Here is a 14,041-nt window from a genome sequence, read left to right on the forward strand (position 1 = left end):
ATTCTATTCTTTACAGAAATCTCTCCTGCAGTACATATTTGTAAAGAAGGCAGTAAGAAAGTAGCCCAGCAATAAACAGTGCCTCTCTGATTCTCAAAAGTTGGTTTTTTGATTGTAAATTCATGCTTCTCGAACCACGTAGCAACATAAGAAACCCTTCAGGATCCTTTCAACCTCCCAAAATAAATACAGCAGAAAGTTGAGCTTTTGAACTGAAGAACATCCTGATAACTGTCCTCAAAACCAGTAAAAACATTCAGCTTCTTTAATAATTTCCATGTGCCCCAACACCTTTTAAAAATAGTGAGAAAGAGCATCCTTTATGCAACCCACTTGATGCAGCTCTTCATTCCTTTTCAAGATCACAGCTCTGCTGTCAGGACCAAGAGCTCAGATGATGGCAGCTCTCAACAACAGGCCAAGAGAGATTTCTTGCTGATGAAGCCAACCACCACCGCTGACCACCCTGACAAATACACACTCAGAAACACATTAATTACTTATCACAAATGATATTTTTCAGCTCCAAAGCTCCCACGCAAAATCACAAGGCTTATATACCTTGTGATTTCTGCCTCTATCAATGCCAGCACTGACCACAGTGTGACCGTGGAGGATGCAACATGGCTCTGAATACACACATCTCAACATTGGGCCACACATTCACCTCTCCAGTCTAAACACTTTTTCAAATGGAGACTATAAAGACAGCAACTCTCCCCACTTCTTGCTCTTTTCCATCCGATTCGGGAAAGTCACCAACTCCCTGCTACATTTTCCTCCATTGCCTTTTATGCTGTTCTTGGCATCTTTTCTCTCCTTTCCCTTCTCCCATCTTTTCTTCTTTTTGGTGCCTTCTGGCCTATATTTTCTGCATTTTTTTAGATCTCTGCAGGGGTATCCAACAGTAACAGTTTAAATAAAGGGAAAGGCCTGGGAGAAGAAGTGACCAGCATCTCAATCAGCTCCTCTCTTCACACCCGCAAGTGCAAAGTGCTGCTGTATCTCCTGCAGCAGCCTGACTGCCCGGAGAGCTGCCAGCAAAGGGAAGCAGGCTGAGATCACAGCCCTCCAGCTCACTTTCTCTGTGTTGCCAGACCACTGTGTAAAACAGCAAGAGCACTTTACACAGGAGCCAGCCATAATGGAAACAGCTGGTTTTGTGTTTAAGTGCTGAGCACCATTTCTGCAACTGCAGCAAGGTGGTAAGCAGCCAGGTCTTGCTTAGCGCTCCGCTGTGCATCCCTGCAAGCCCACCTGGGCTCTTGCCCCTCCAGCACTCAGCCAGTGAGCAGCAGGCATGTGTTCTATTGAGAACTAAATCTCCTCCTGTCTCCATACCCCAACTGAAATGAGAGTTTAAAAGCAAACCCTAGCATTCTCCTTGGATTATTCTTATCTACAGATTCTTAATTACAAACCAAACTATGTTCTGCCAACCATAAAAACGCAGTTTTCAAGCCAGATGAAATCAAGAGGGTCTGAACAGTATTTGAGAGGCTCCTTTTGGCACAATGGAACTTAAAAGCAAAGCTAACTTATATTCCTGGATATGAGAGTAAATTCCTCTCTCTCAGAGGAGAGCCCAATAATTTGGAGCAAATATCCATTAGCTTGTACCCCTCTGAGGGGTATGCTTGTACCCCTCTGCTGAGTTCTCTCTCTGCTAAGTACCCCTCTGCTGAGGTTTAGAGCAGGTCTGTAGCACATCAGATGACAATCTCAGTGCCAGCCACCAGAAGCCACTCAGACCACAGAAATGCTTCAGCAGGCAATTATTAGCAATAAGCCAACAGCATGATATAGCATGTTAGCTTATGTATCTGACTCCTCATTCCGAGAAAAAAAAAAATCAATTTGTATTCTGGCCATTTACCACTTTATCCGGGTGGGCTGAATGGTGAGAAGCTGTTAACTGAAAGAAAATTATCAGGTAAGAAATTTCTCATTTTGTTACCCAGCTTCTTCCTGCCTTCATTGCTAATGAGAAATCGCAAGCAGGGAATTATAGATATGAGGAAAGAGAAGGTAGAAGTTTATTATTATTATTATTATTATTTATTATTATCACAGTAAAATAAATGGCAAGAGTGGAAGCTCCTCTACAAAAAGCAAAAGCTTTTAAAATGAAACCAGTGGGTGGGAAGCACGCTCAGCATGAGCCCTGCCTTAGGGACCAAGGCATTATGGTGTCTAACTGGGCAGCCTTACAAAGCACACAGGGATGGATCCATCCAGCATGAAGAAGGGTGGCTGCAGCTGGCAGTGGAGCAGGGCAGGTTCACGTGGTCACCTCACCCAACAATCCACAGTGCTTCACCAGGCTCCTCAGGGTGATGTGCTCTGGTTCCCTCTGCCTCTCCGCACGCATTCCAGGGACTGGAGTGAACATCTTCCCAGATGTACGGTAGACAGCAGTGGAGAACTGTAACATTTTGCCTGCAGGAGCTCTGAGGCCCCAGTGCCTTGGCATTTGATTAGACTGAACTGAGCACAGTGTAATTAGCATGTGCACTCCATATGCTTGAAGTGCATCAGTAGAGCATTGGAATGCCCTCCAATACCACAACCTTCCGAAAGAAGAAAGTTTGTGGAGAAGTTCCTAGTGAATAATTTGTCTTATTCTCCAGGAACTGGGGAAAAGCGCCCTCCTGTTCACAGAAGGTTTCTGGAGAAATAACCTTTCCCTGACAAAGCCCAGCAGCATGATTCACCTATAAATAATGAAGCCAGTTTCAAAGCCGGCCTTTCAAGCTAACGGCTATCAGAAAGGCCAGCCATATGCTTGTACAACCTGTCACTCTGATTGATCTCAACATCTGACTGTTGTATATAAAGTTTATAAAGTAGCAAGTCTATATTTCACGTGTCATTTTAGCTAGGTTACGTATTGCTGATTTTACAGATTTTCAGCAAGGTTTTCTCTGGGGAGTAGGCACAAGAAAGACACGGCTTAAATGTGGCTCAGACACAGCACGAAGCAACGAGCTTCGATGATTTTACTGTCTCAAAAATCAGGTAGACTGGTAACAGATTTGAAAGAGAGCACTGGAAATGATAAGGTCCCACACCCTATTAAATGTAATTTATTTAAATACATCAGGTCTTTACTTAACATGGTATTGCAGAGGCAGGAAGAAAGTCACAAATCATGGCTGTCTTACATACACTAAGAGGATTCATGGCTCTTTCCGTCATGCATCCATTTTATTTTACAACATATGGCATCGTATCAAAGTCGTTCTTCTTTAATTTATTGAATAACGATGCTTTCCCATGAGGCTTAATCTAAGTTCACCATAACATACTGTATTATGGCAACAATTCTCAGAAACATGACTACGTGTCTGCAGCCCATTTGGAGAGAGGGATGTGCATTTCATGTACCAATCCTTTTAAACACATTCAGCATTAAATGCAATATTGATTTCTTTGAAATCATTAACGCTTACTTTACAGAATAACATAATTGCAGAATGGCTGAGGTTGGAAGGGACCTCTGGAGATCACCTGGTCCAGCCCTCTGCCCAAGTTGGGTCACCTACAGCACACTGGGATTTCTGGGAGGCAGGGTCTGAATATCTCCAGGGAAGGAGCCTCTCCAGGCAGCCTGTTCCAGTGCTCTGTCATCTCACAGTGAGGAAGTTTTCTCTCATGTTCAGATGGAACTTCCCATGTTCCAATTTGTGCATGCTGCCTCTCATCCACTTGGAAGCCCCACTTGGAAGAGCCTGGCCCCATACTTTTACAGTCTCTTGTAAAATAGTTGTGTACACTGATTAGATCCCCTCTCAGTCTTCTCCAAGACAAACAGGCCCAGTTCCCTCTGTCTAATGTAACCCACTGGCCTTCTTGGCTACAAGGGCAGACTGCTGGCTCATGGCTCACTTGCTAACCTGGACCCCAGGCCCTTCTCTTCAGAGCTTTAAGTTAACTAAAACTAAAAGCTGCCTTCAGAAAATAAGATTTGGATAACTTTTGTTTTACCATTTCACTATGAAATGAAATTAAAACCATAAGATCTTCATTTCAAACCTAGACTTACTTCCTTTAGATAAAAATATAAAAATATGTTCTTCAGATAAGACTAGGATGGACTGTTCTCTACATTAGCTTTAACTAGGCAAACTCTTTCCAAGGAGACTTAAGCATCATTAACTGTGCAGTGAAATAAGCCCAGGAAATGTGTTCCCCTCAGAGAGACGAGGGAAGAGCTAGCAAGCAGCACGGACAGAAGCCCTGTCTCCTGAAAGGATAAAATTTTGGATCCTACTGGCTAGATAAAGCAAAGAACACTAAAGACCAAACAAAAAATCTCCCATGCAATTTCCTTCACACCATAAAAATCAACATAAAAATCCTCAAATGCTGAAATAAAGCCTAACAGAGAAACATCACCGTCAATGACTGCCAACTAAAATGAATGATCTGCACTAAAAAGCATTTGCTGATGTAGCAAGAAGCTGCCACAAAGACTTTCAATGCAGTGGCAGCAAACTGGTCTGTGGATCAGCTCCTCACCTCCTGCCCAGGAAAGCCTGCAAACAAGACAAGCAGGACATGTCAGAGGCTGTGAAGGCAGCATCTGGGCATCTGTATTCACACAAGTTTAAATCTCAAGGTGTTCCTCAAGCATTATTTAGGGCTGGTTTCATCCCTGCAGTGACACTGCAATCAGCTTCACAGGATGAGATGGCGGTGCATCTACAGACCATAAAAATTTACAGACTGTGATATTCCACGTTCTGCCCAAAACGAGAGGATAGATTTGAACAATGCCAAGTCATCTAAATCATGGCCTTAATTACACTGTAACTTAGAATAAAGAAAGGAAACGAGCAACAATTTCAAGCTTTTGTGTTACTTTTAGACACCGCATTTTTCTCTGCTCTGTAGTAAAACTACAAGTAGAAAACTTTGGACGCAACAAGGAGAAAGAGGAAGCTTGCCAAGACTGGGGGAACCGACAATTAATACAGCAGTATTTCATTCAAAAGAGTAACTGCATGATACTGTAGGGTTCCATGCGAGTTCCATCCCAGTGACTGAAAAACTGGATAAGCAAAGAAAAAAATAATCTTTGTTTATTTATTTCTAAATCACCAGCACTGCAAACTCATTCTGGTATCTGAAAGTCAATGCGAGCTCTCTCTAGTTATGCATCCTTATTACCATAGACATTCCACAATTGGAAATTACTTCTCGTAACGCGTACGCCAGAAAGAAAAGAGCTGTATTGCATCTGCAGAACCAAAAGCAGTAAAACATAATAAACATTTATCTTTGTCACTGGCTCTGCAAAACCGATCTGTTCAGCAAGGAGGTGCCATTTTATAGAGTTGCTTTATTGCTACATAATTATTGATGCATCAGCCAAGCGCTCTCTCAAGGAAAGACTGTTCTTAAAAATGAGCTTGTTAAAAGTTTAAGCGTAAACCTTAGGATAAGAAACAGCCGCTAGATTTCATCTGATGTAAACTTTTAGAGAGAAAAAAGAGAAGTGGAGGGATGATTTTAAAAAAAAAAAAAAGTGCTATGTTTGAGGCAGGCATGAAATTGAAACAGACAAGACGCTTTAATGTGATAGAAAGAAAGAATTGGGGACATCTGTACCGAGAATACGTTGTAAGTAGCAGGAGGAATTATCAATCTAGTGATGTGCCAGCTCTCCGCATTTCAATTGCTTCACAGGCCGTACCATAAAAATTGTTTGCAATGAAAGCAGTATGAAGAATTCCTAGGCTTTATTGCTCCCAGTGATATTCTACCCAGTTTGTGTACATGGTTTGTATCCTTTCAAGTTCAGCACCGTTTCATATTAGTACCTCTTTAAATTGCTTGCCCACAAATACCGTTCCATGTTCAAAATGCCTCAATATTAAATTTTCTGTTTCAGTCAGAATACCTTCACAATCAAGTTTTCAAAGGCAAGAAGGTTTCATACAAACTTTCTGAAAGTCTATGTAAGGCAACAAACTTTAAATTTAAAAGAAGGCTTTCTCAGGAGAGAATTCAAAGTACCCTTTTGCATCCCTTCCCCACCTTGTTAAACCAAACTTCCTCATCGTTCATATGTCTCTTACGGGCTTCAAGTATGAATTTTATTCCCTGTACTATGAATATAAAACAACTGCGGGTAACAGCATATTTGAAAACATTGCTCCCGTTCACTGGAGGGCTCAAAACCCTTCCATGCAGCCTCCAAAACACGTTCCCTCTTACAAGGCACAGATGGGCAACTGAGGGTCTGGTGGAAACTGGAACAGCTTCAGCAGGTCTACAGGAACCCCAGCAACAAAGCTCCCTGCAGGATGACCACGCACCAACACTGGCCACGTGGGAGAACTGGAAGAGCTGGTTTCTGCTTTTGTCTGTGGTCTTGGGTTTCATCTTTGGTCTTGGTGAAGAATTGAGTCTACAGAGCAGTGAATGCTGTGAAGACATGGAAAACAGCGCTTCTATAAAGTGCTAAAAACTCTAGCTTGAAGATGAAGGGGGACTTTATGGAAAAGCAACTTCCTACTGAAGTATGTTTTAATGAATTGGAAGCATGGACAGGATACAGCAGCACCGCTGGTGACACAATGCAACGTTTACAAGGATACTGCTGCATCTCAGCACACCGATTTCTACAGAAGTGTAGAAAAATACACATTCTTTACCTTTAACAAAAAAACAGTTAGGAATGTGAATTCCAAAATCAGCCATTTGTTTTGTTCCTATAGAACTGTTAACGATCTGGTCACAGAGAACTGTTCTCCCTCCTCACCATCTGTGAGCACATGGTGGTTTCACCACCATAACTGAGTCAAACACAGAATTTAGGTAGTGAGTTTGCTTGAAAATGGTGCATCCTTTCACCCCCTATACAGACATTTACTTTTGGCTTATGTCTTCACATCTATCTCAAGAGCATTGCTTCTTGTGTTGAATGTCTTTCCTGGTACTACTGTGCAGTATTATTTACTCTCCCTCGTTTCATATTCTTTCCCTTATTTCTAGTATCCCTTTGTAAACTGTCTTTCATCACAGAAAACAACTTTTATAATCTTCTGTGTAAACAGACATCTTGATTTGAAAGATGAGCCCTATCTTCAATCTGCTACCTTCAAGTATTTTCTACTTTAGCCAAACTTAGCTGTAAAAAATCCAATTTTTTTGCAATTGCCCCCAAAATTCACAAGCAACCCTCTCTAGACACCTGGCTGGTCCACCACTACAGTCCGCACAAGCCTCAACAAAACATCACGATTTTTGCTATTAATAACAAAGCCACAGCAGGTCTTCTCTGTCAGTTTCTATTGCTTTGCACCGCTGCAATTAATGAACACCGAAAACTCTAAAAGCAATTTCTTCAGCCCTCCTGAATGCATTCTGGTGAGCACATATGAAAAAATAGAATTGAAAAGCTGAGGAGTACAGTAGCCTCATGTTGACAGGTCACTCTGATTCCGAGTCAAAGCAACATCTATTTTTGGCTGCTTTGATTATAATTGCTGACGGAATAACAAACAGCAATTATCTCATTGTCACAGAAGAAAAAAGATCTAATAAATGAATCCATCCTAAAGTTACACTGGAAAACACATTCAGATGCAAGGAGGAGTAATAAAAGTAATTTTGGAAACCAAATTTTAATTGCCAACGCTGTCAACATTAACGTTACTCCTCTACTGGATAATACACCCATTTTAGTCAATGAAAGCATTTAGCAAACCAAATGTATCAAACTACTATCATACAAAGCCAGGTTTGTGGCAGTTTCCACCAACAGTCCGTACTGTCATATCTGAAAATCCCTAATTACACAGGTCATCTATGCAAGTCTGCAGCCCAACCCATAATACACAGGTTTTTCTTGACCACGATGCCAGCCCTGGGATTTCAGACTAGTGAACAAAACAGATGAAGTAATTAGGGGTGCGATGTAGATAATCCTTAAGAGGATACAGGAATTAATTTTTCAAACTAAATTCAAACCTGCCACAGAAAAGCAAAAAAACTCCAAACTGCTACAATAAAACCAACCCTCAAACCTTACAGAAATGGCACATCCCTGGAAGGCTCTGCCTCCTTGCATTTTTAGTTTGCAGGTATTGCCTTTAACAACAGAGCCTGAATCATAAGAAAATAAGGCACCAAGCTGATTACTTCAGCTCTTTCAGAAGATGCAAGGCAAACATGGGACGGACAGGATCCACTGCAGCACTGCACATGGATTTATTGTCCATCATATTAAACTGAAAGTAGCTAAGCCGTGCAAATCTGTCTGTGCTGTATTTCCTCCTTCCAAGGGCATGTTTTGTGGCTTCTTGACCTAGGTTAATAAGTCTTTATTCTCAATAACAACTGCGACCACGAAGCCTCCCTGAGCTCAGCCCGGCTCTACACTCTGACACTGCAGATGCCATGATGGATTGCTTAAATAACATTCCTCCTCGCTGTTAGCTTTCCATCCTAACTTGACATTCTCTGTCCATTCTCTGCACATTTCACTTTCCACAGCTCTCTAATGAACAATTCCAGTTTTCAGCGAGTTTTCTGGTGGAAGATTTTTCTTCCTTGTTGGCAGCAGAACCATCCGCTCCTTCTGAAAACAGCGCACCGAACCAAATAGCTGTGAGCACTAATAGGCTCACATTTTGGCAGGTGCAGAAAAGGAAATATCATTTAATTCTCATGCTGGTGGGGAGCTAATCAGGTTTTTTAGCCAGGTTTCCTGTGTGTGTGTGTGTGTCGTCACCCTCCCATCACCTCCCCCAGTTTTTCTTTAAACGACAGCCAATGTCAGTGATTAAAGAGCAGGGTAACAGTCCCAGAGATGGCTGCATTTCTGCAGGTTCCCAGAGACATCAGCCCATGGAAAGATGGGTGCAAATATAAATGCCCCTGAAAGCACTTCCACACTGAGAAGCAGCAGCCTTTCAGACATCACAGAGCGCTGACAAGGAGAAAACCTTAAAAAGAAGCCCCAGCAGAAGGAAAACACAAACCAGCACCTGTGAATGATGAAGCACCAAAGACAACTGTGAATGCAGCTCTCCCTCAGTATCTGGTGAACAACTGGTTCCATAATTACAGTTATTTATGGGCAAAGGACTGTTCCTAAAGCCCCAGCCAAGTTTCCCCTTTCTCCCTGCCTGCACTGTGCTGCTGGACAGAAGTGACACACACTTTCCTGTGAGGAGTGTCTGTGCTGATAAACCTTTGGAAAATTCCTAACACATATATCCATCAATGCTTAAAAAAATGCATTCATATGATTCAGCATATGCTGTCACTCACATTTATCTCCCCAACGCCTCTAATAAATGCAGGTTTCTCTCCAAAACTCCCTTCTAGATTTGCTTGAAAACCTTTCAGCTAAACTATGCAACAGTTCTCATCCCTTAACCTTCCCAGTTACTCAAGATATGAATATGGAATGAATTTATAGCACCTTTAACTTTTAATGAAATGCAAAGATCTCACATGACAAAATACGTATTTGTGGATTTTGGAGTAATACATGCACAGTACTCATGTGGGAGTGATATATATAGTCAGGCAAGAAGATCATGTCATCTGTAACTCCCACCAAAGATTTCAGGTACCAAAAGCAGCATCTGAAGCAGCTGGTGGTCTCCTATTACCATGCTGGCTGCAGAAGCACTTCACATCTCATTTAACAGCGTAATGAAAGCTCCACCAGCAATACAGCCTACCAAGACTGCCAAACACAAGAATATAAACACTAGATTAGGAAGATGAACTAGCATCATGGTTTTTATTGCCTAGTTCTAAGGATTGGTAACGAGCTAGTCCTGCCACAGAAAATACTCTCTGGTGATCCAACGGCACTCAAAGATGAAGAGCAGAGCCTGAGAGGTACCAGAGGAGGAAGGTGGCACTGAGGAGGTCACCACACTGCTGCTTTCCACAGGCAGAGCTTAAAACCACGGAAGTGAGAGCACCATTAGAGTCAGAGCCAGAAGAAGCCATCAGGATGGGGACATGCAGGCTTACACTGATGACCAAGTTGTACTTTGCATCTATAACACAATTAGCGCTAAACTCAGCAGCTTTATTTCTCATGTATGCGGTAATTACGGCTTAATAGAGCTTCATAATGTTCTCTCTAATTACTGATTATATCTTCTTATATACTTTCATACGTGCATATACACATACATTCTCAAATGGTTGGCACTGATGTGCTCAGAGAATAATCTGAGAAAGAAAGGGAGACCACAGAAGAAGATATGAATACCCAGTGGGACTCAACACTCCTCCATTTATTGAAAAGTAATGGCAAGAAGCAATGCAGGGAATCTTCCTACCCATCACAGGCAACCAGACTGGGACTCCCTGATGTGAAGGAATCAGCCAGCCTCCCAGTCACACACGTTGCTGCCAAGTGCCATTCCTTGACCAGTTTCCAGATCAGGACAAAGATGGGAGCAGAAGGCAGCCAGAGAACACTCTGGTAGATAAACCCAACCCCTGCCTTGTACAACTTCATCTTCAGCAGCTTGCCACATCCTCCTTGAACGAAAAGTTGGTATATAGGGATGCTGACAACCATCCGATCAATGACTGCTGTCTGCACGGGGTCTTTAATACCCACACAAATCAATGGAAACATCTTTGGACCTCAGCCCATGTGTCAGATTACGCCTGTGGCAGAAAGGGAGGGATAAACACAAGGAGTAATAAACGAGCAAACTATTAATTATGAACAAGCACTAAACCTTTCTCATGTACTCTTTGTGAAATTAGCCCTGAATGCAGTTAGCTGGATGCCTAACCAAGCACAAGATGGTACATGCACAGCGATTTCTCGCTGCAAGAGCCACTTACTTTCATGAGGACGTGCAGAAGCCTGCTACCATTGCCTCACGTACAGGATTTGAAACTGTTGCCCAAAATGACTGCATGTGAATTTTGATTCAAAACAAAAACTAAATGAGGTCTGAAACACTACCAGGATAGCAGACACTAATGTATATGAAGTTAGTTGGTAACTTAAACCCTGTAGCTTCTCTCTATCTCTGTTGTTATCAGACATTTTTGGCCAAAATTTAGTTCATGACTTTTGGCTGATGTGGCATAAAGAGATGGACTGGATGCGTGCGTGGGAAGGAGACGGTGACAGTCAGCAAACATTAGGACAGAAACACCAAGAAGAATGATAAACTGAACCCATGGTGTTTAACTGTGATGGCCTCCTGAAGGGAATGGTGTGCTGTTTGGAGGATCTCCAGATCCACAAAGAATACCCACATACATCATGGGGAGGCTGCAGCAACACTGCTCCACCAGGAAACTGACAGACTGATCTCCCAGATTCACCTCTGAAACTGTGATCCCACAATAAAGCTCTTTTATCACAAAGAATAAGCAGCAGTTTGCAACGACTCAGAGAGATTTCAGCTCAAATATCTCTGCAAATTATTACGCTTTGTAGGAGAAAAAACTGTCAAATGCAATGTTTATTCTAAGCCTCAGCCTCATTAACCCAGTACCTTACATGCCCTCTTTGTAATGCAAATTTGCTAAAATACTACACTTTCCATAAAACATTCATATAGACAGTCTCATGTTGCTCAAACACCAATTGTAAGTGAAGCAAAAATAGGCAGAATTTCTCTTAATACCTAAGCTCTGCACCTAACTCTTATCTGCCAGTGCAGCCTGTGAGGAACCTTATGCTGTTGCTGCAGCCATTGTAGCACAAAGGTGGAAGATTTCCCAAAGCAGCTGATGTAGGCAATTATAAACTGAATAACCACGTGTAAGAGCCAAATAAAAGGACTTTGCAGAAGGCACCTACAGCAGAGCTTTTTTTTGAGGAACAGAGATTATTACAGAGAATCAAAAAGATACCCTGCATTTAGGAGGCTACACATTGCACACAGTGCACCTGCTCATGGCCACCTGCCCAGCTACACCATGTATCACCATGAAGGTTTGCTCTGAATTTTCCCCAGGTAGAAACACACCTGTCATTCCCAAACACTGCAATATGCCCATCCATCAAGTGCAGCCCCAAGGAGATACAGTGCCATCCTGACCAAGATCTCCAGTCCAACCTCATCCCACTGCTCTGCATAGTGGAAAATGTTTTTGGGATGGAGAGGGCTAAGGGAAGAGAGCAAAGCTCCTGTTTTCTCATTTACACAGCTGTGGAGATGGCAAAAATGTCACCTTAGGTGTGTTATATTGACTCTCTACTTCCTCCAACGCACTGACACACTGGAACGTGAAATACCATAGCAAACTCATATTCAGTCAAAATTCACAATATAAATTGTACTAAACTAAATTCAGATACACAGGATGAACGTGGAAATGTTACCATCTTTGCTTCCTCTCTCCACAGGTACAAGCCACTTTTGCTTCCTGAGATGATCTCTAAACGTGTTATTTCAAATTAAACTTGGAGCAACCGCTTTCATCCTATTTTTAGTTTTGAAAGCTGTCACTTCTTTTTTAGACTTCAAGGAGGGCTTGGAAGGCGTCTGATTCTTACAACTACAGTAGTTGGCCTGACAGAAGATCCTACCTTTGTATACAAACCTTTCCCAGACTCCCCAGCATGGCGAGGCAGAACTCAAGGCATCAGTGCTTGAAGCGTTGGAGATACCTACAGTGTTTCCAATGGGGCTCAGTGCTATGATGCACAAGTGACCAATGGGGGGCATCTCTACAAGAAGTTTTCTTTACACAGAAACATGACTTCCCAGACCAACTGCCAGACCAGGCTCTTGGTCATCCAAAATACACCAAGGCTCCATTACTGTTCCTGTACCCAAAGGTCCTCAGAAATGATGCACTCACACCACCCAGTCATAACACTGGAAGGGTGCAGAGACTGGGAAGTGCATCAGAACGTGCCAGTACAAAGTCAACCAGATGTAACATGGAGATAAATAGCATCTGTCACTTAAAAAAATAATATATATATATATATATATGGAACAGGATCTACAATGAAAATGCAACCAAAACAGCAATTCAGCATACCAGCTTCACAGCATATTACAAAAATAAGTACCTGTTTACCATGCCCACAATCATTTCCCAATTTCATGAAGAGAATGAGTATACTGAAACCTTTTTATTTTTGAGCATTTCCTTCATTTGGCACATTCCCTACTTTTGGGGAAAAAAAAGAGAAAAGCAGAACACGGAGCAGCCATACCAGGAGTGGCCATGCTTCTCCTGCCCACATGCCTGAAGCCCAACTCAGAGGAACAGACTGGCTGTACCAGCTTAGCTTCATCTTTAGAATCTCTCAGTTCTCAGCCCAGCCATTAAAATGGTCAATAGCAGTGCCAGCTGAGAAATGCCCATCACTGGAACTCATTTTTACAGGTCATTGGCCAGCTAGACAACAACAGCTTCTAGCCATTACTGACCTCTCTTCAACACGAACTGCTGATTTCCCAGAGAAAGACAAGCCATGAGCCATCCATTTTCTTAATCGTAATTAAAGCGAACACAAAACCACTCAACTGTTTCTATATGCCTTAGTTCATACAAAATACAAACATGCAATCATCCTGCTATGTTTCTGAGAACAGTGACATAGTAAGAATCTGAATGCATTCAGTTCATCTATGGAGGCAGGGAATACTCTATTAGAAGTAGGTGCAGTTGAACAGAAATTAGCATCAGAACAATTCGGGCAGCAAAACGTTCTGCTGGATCTGCCCCCAAGCTGACAGAACAGATTCAGGCAGGTGCGTCTTACGACGGAAAAATTAACTGTGATAATGAATACAATGCCCTTTAGATACATCCACATCTCAGTGACATTAAGATGCAGAAGAAATTTTAAAAACGCCATCTTCAAAATGCTCAAGCACACAAAAGAGAAAGCAAACAAACCTGTCTGAACGACTGGCTGTTTGCAACACTGCCTGCTTTATGGCTCCGCCAAAATTGGATTCTTTCATCAGTCCTGGTCTTCCTTTTCTGCACAGAGCTATTTGGTGTTTTTTTAAAGATAAAACAGTAAACACACCAAAACAGACAACAAAGCCGGGATCAATGAAAA

The 14,041-nt window shown here is 42.2% G+C and overlaps 1 protein-coding gene across 2 annotated transcripts in view; it reads right to left on the reverse strand.

The window, feature by feature from the left end:
• The window catches only part of BRF1 (BRF1 RNA polymerase III transcription initiation factor subunit), a 160,773-nt gene that overhangs the window by 52,364 nt on the left and 94,368 nt on the right, over nt 1-14,041 (reverse strand). The gene's annotated exons all lie outside the window — the stretch shown is intronic.

The sequence above is a fragment of the Lagopus leucura genome, unplaced genomic scaffold, assembly GCF_019238085.1.
Source record: "Lagopus leucura isolate 7727_CA_CO unplaced genomic scaffold, USGS_WTPT01 Super-Scaffold_1, whole genome shotgun sequence".
Lineage (NCBI taxonomy): Eukaryota > Metazoa > Chordata > Aves > Galliformes > Phasianidae > Lagopus > Lagopus leucura.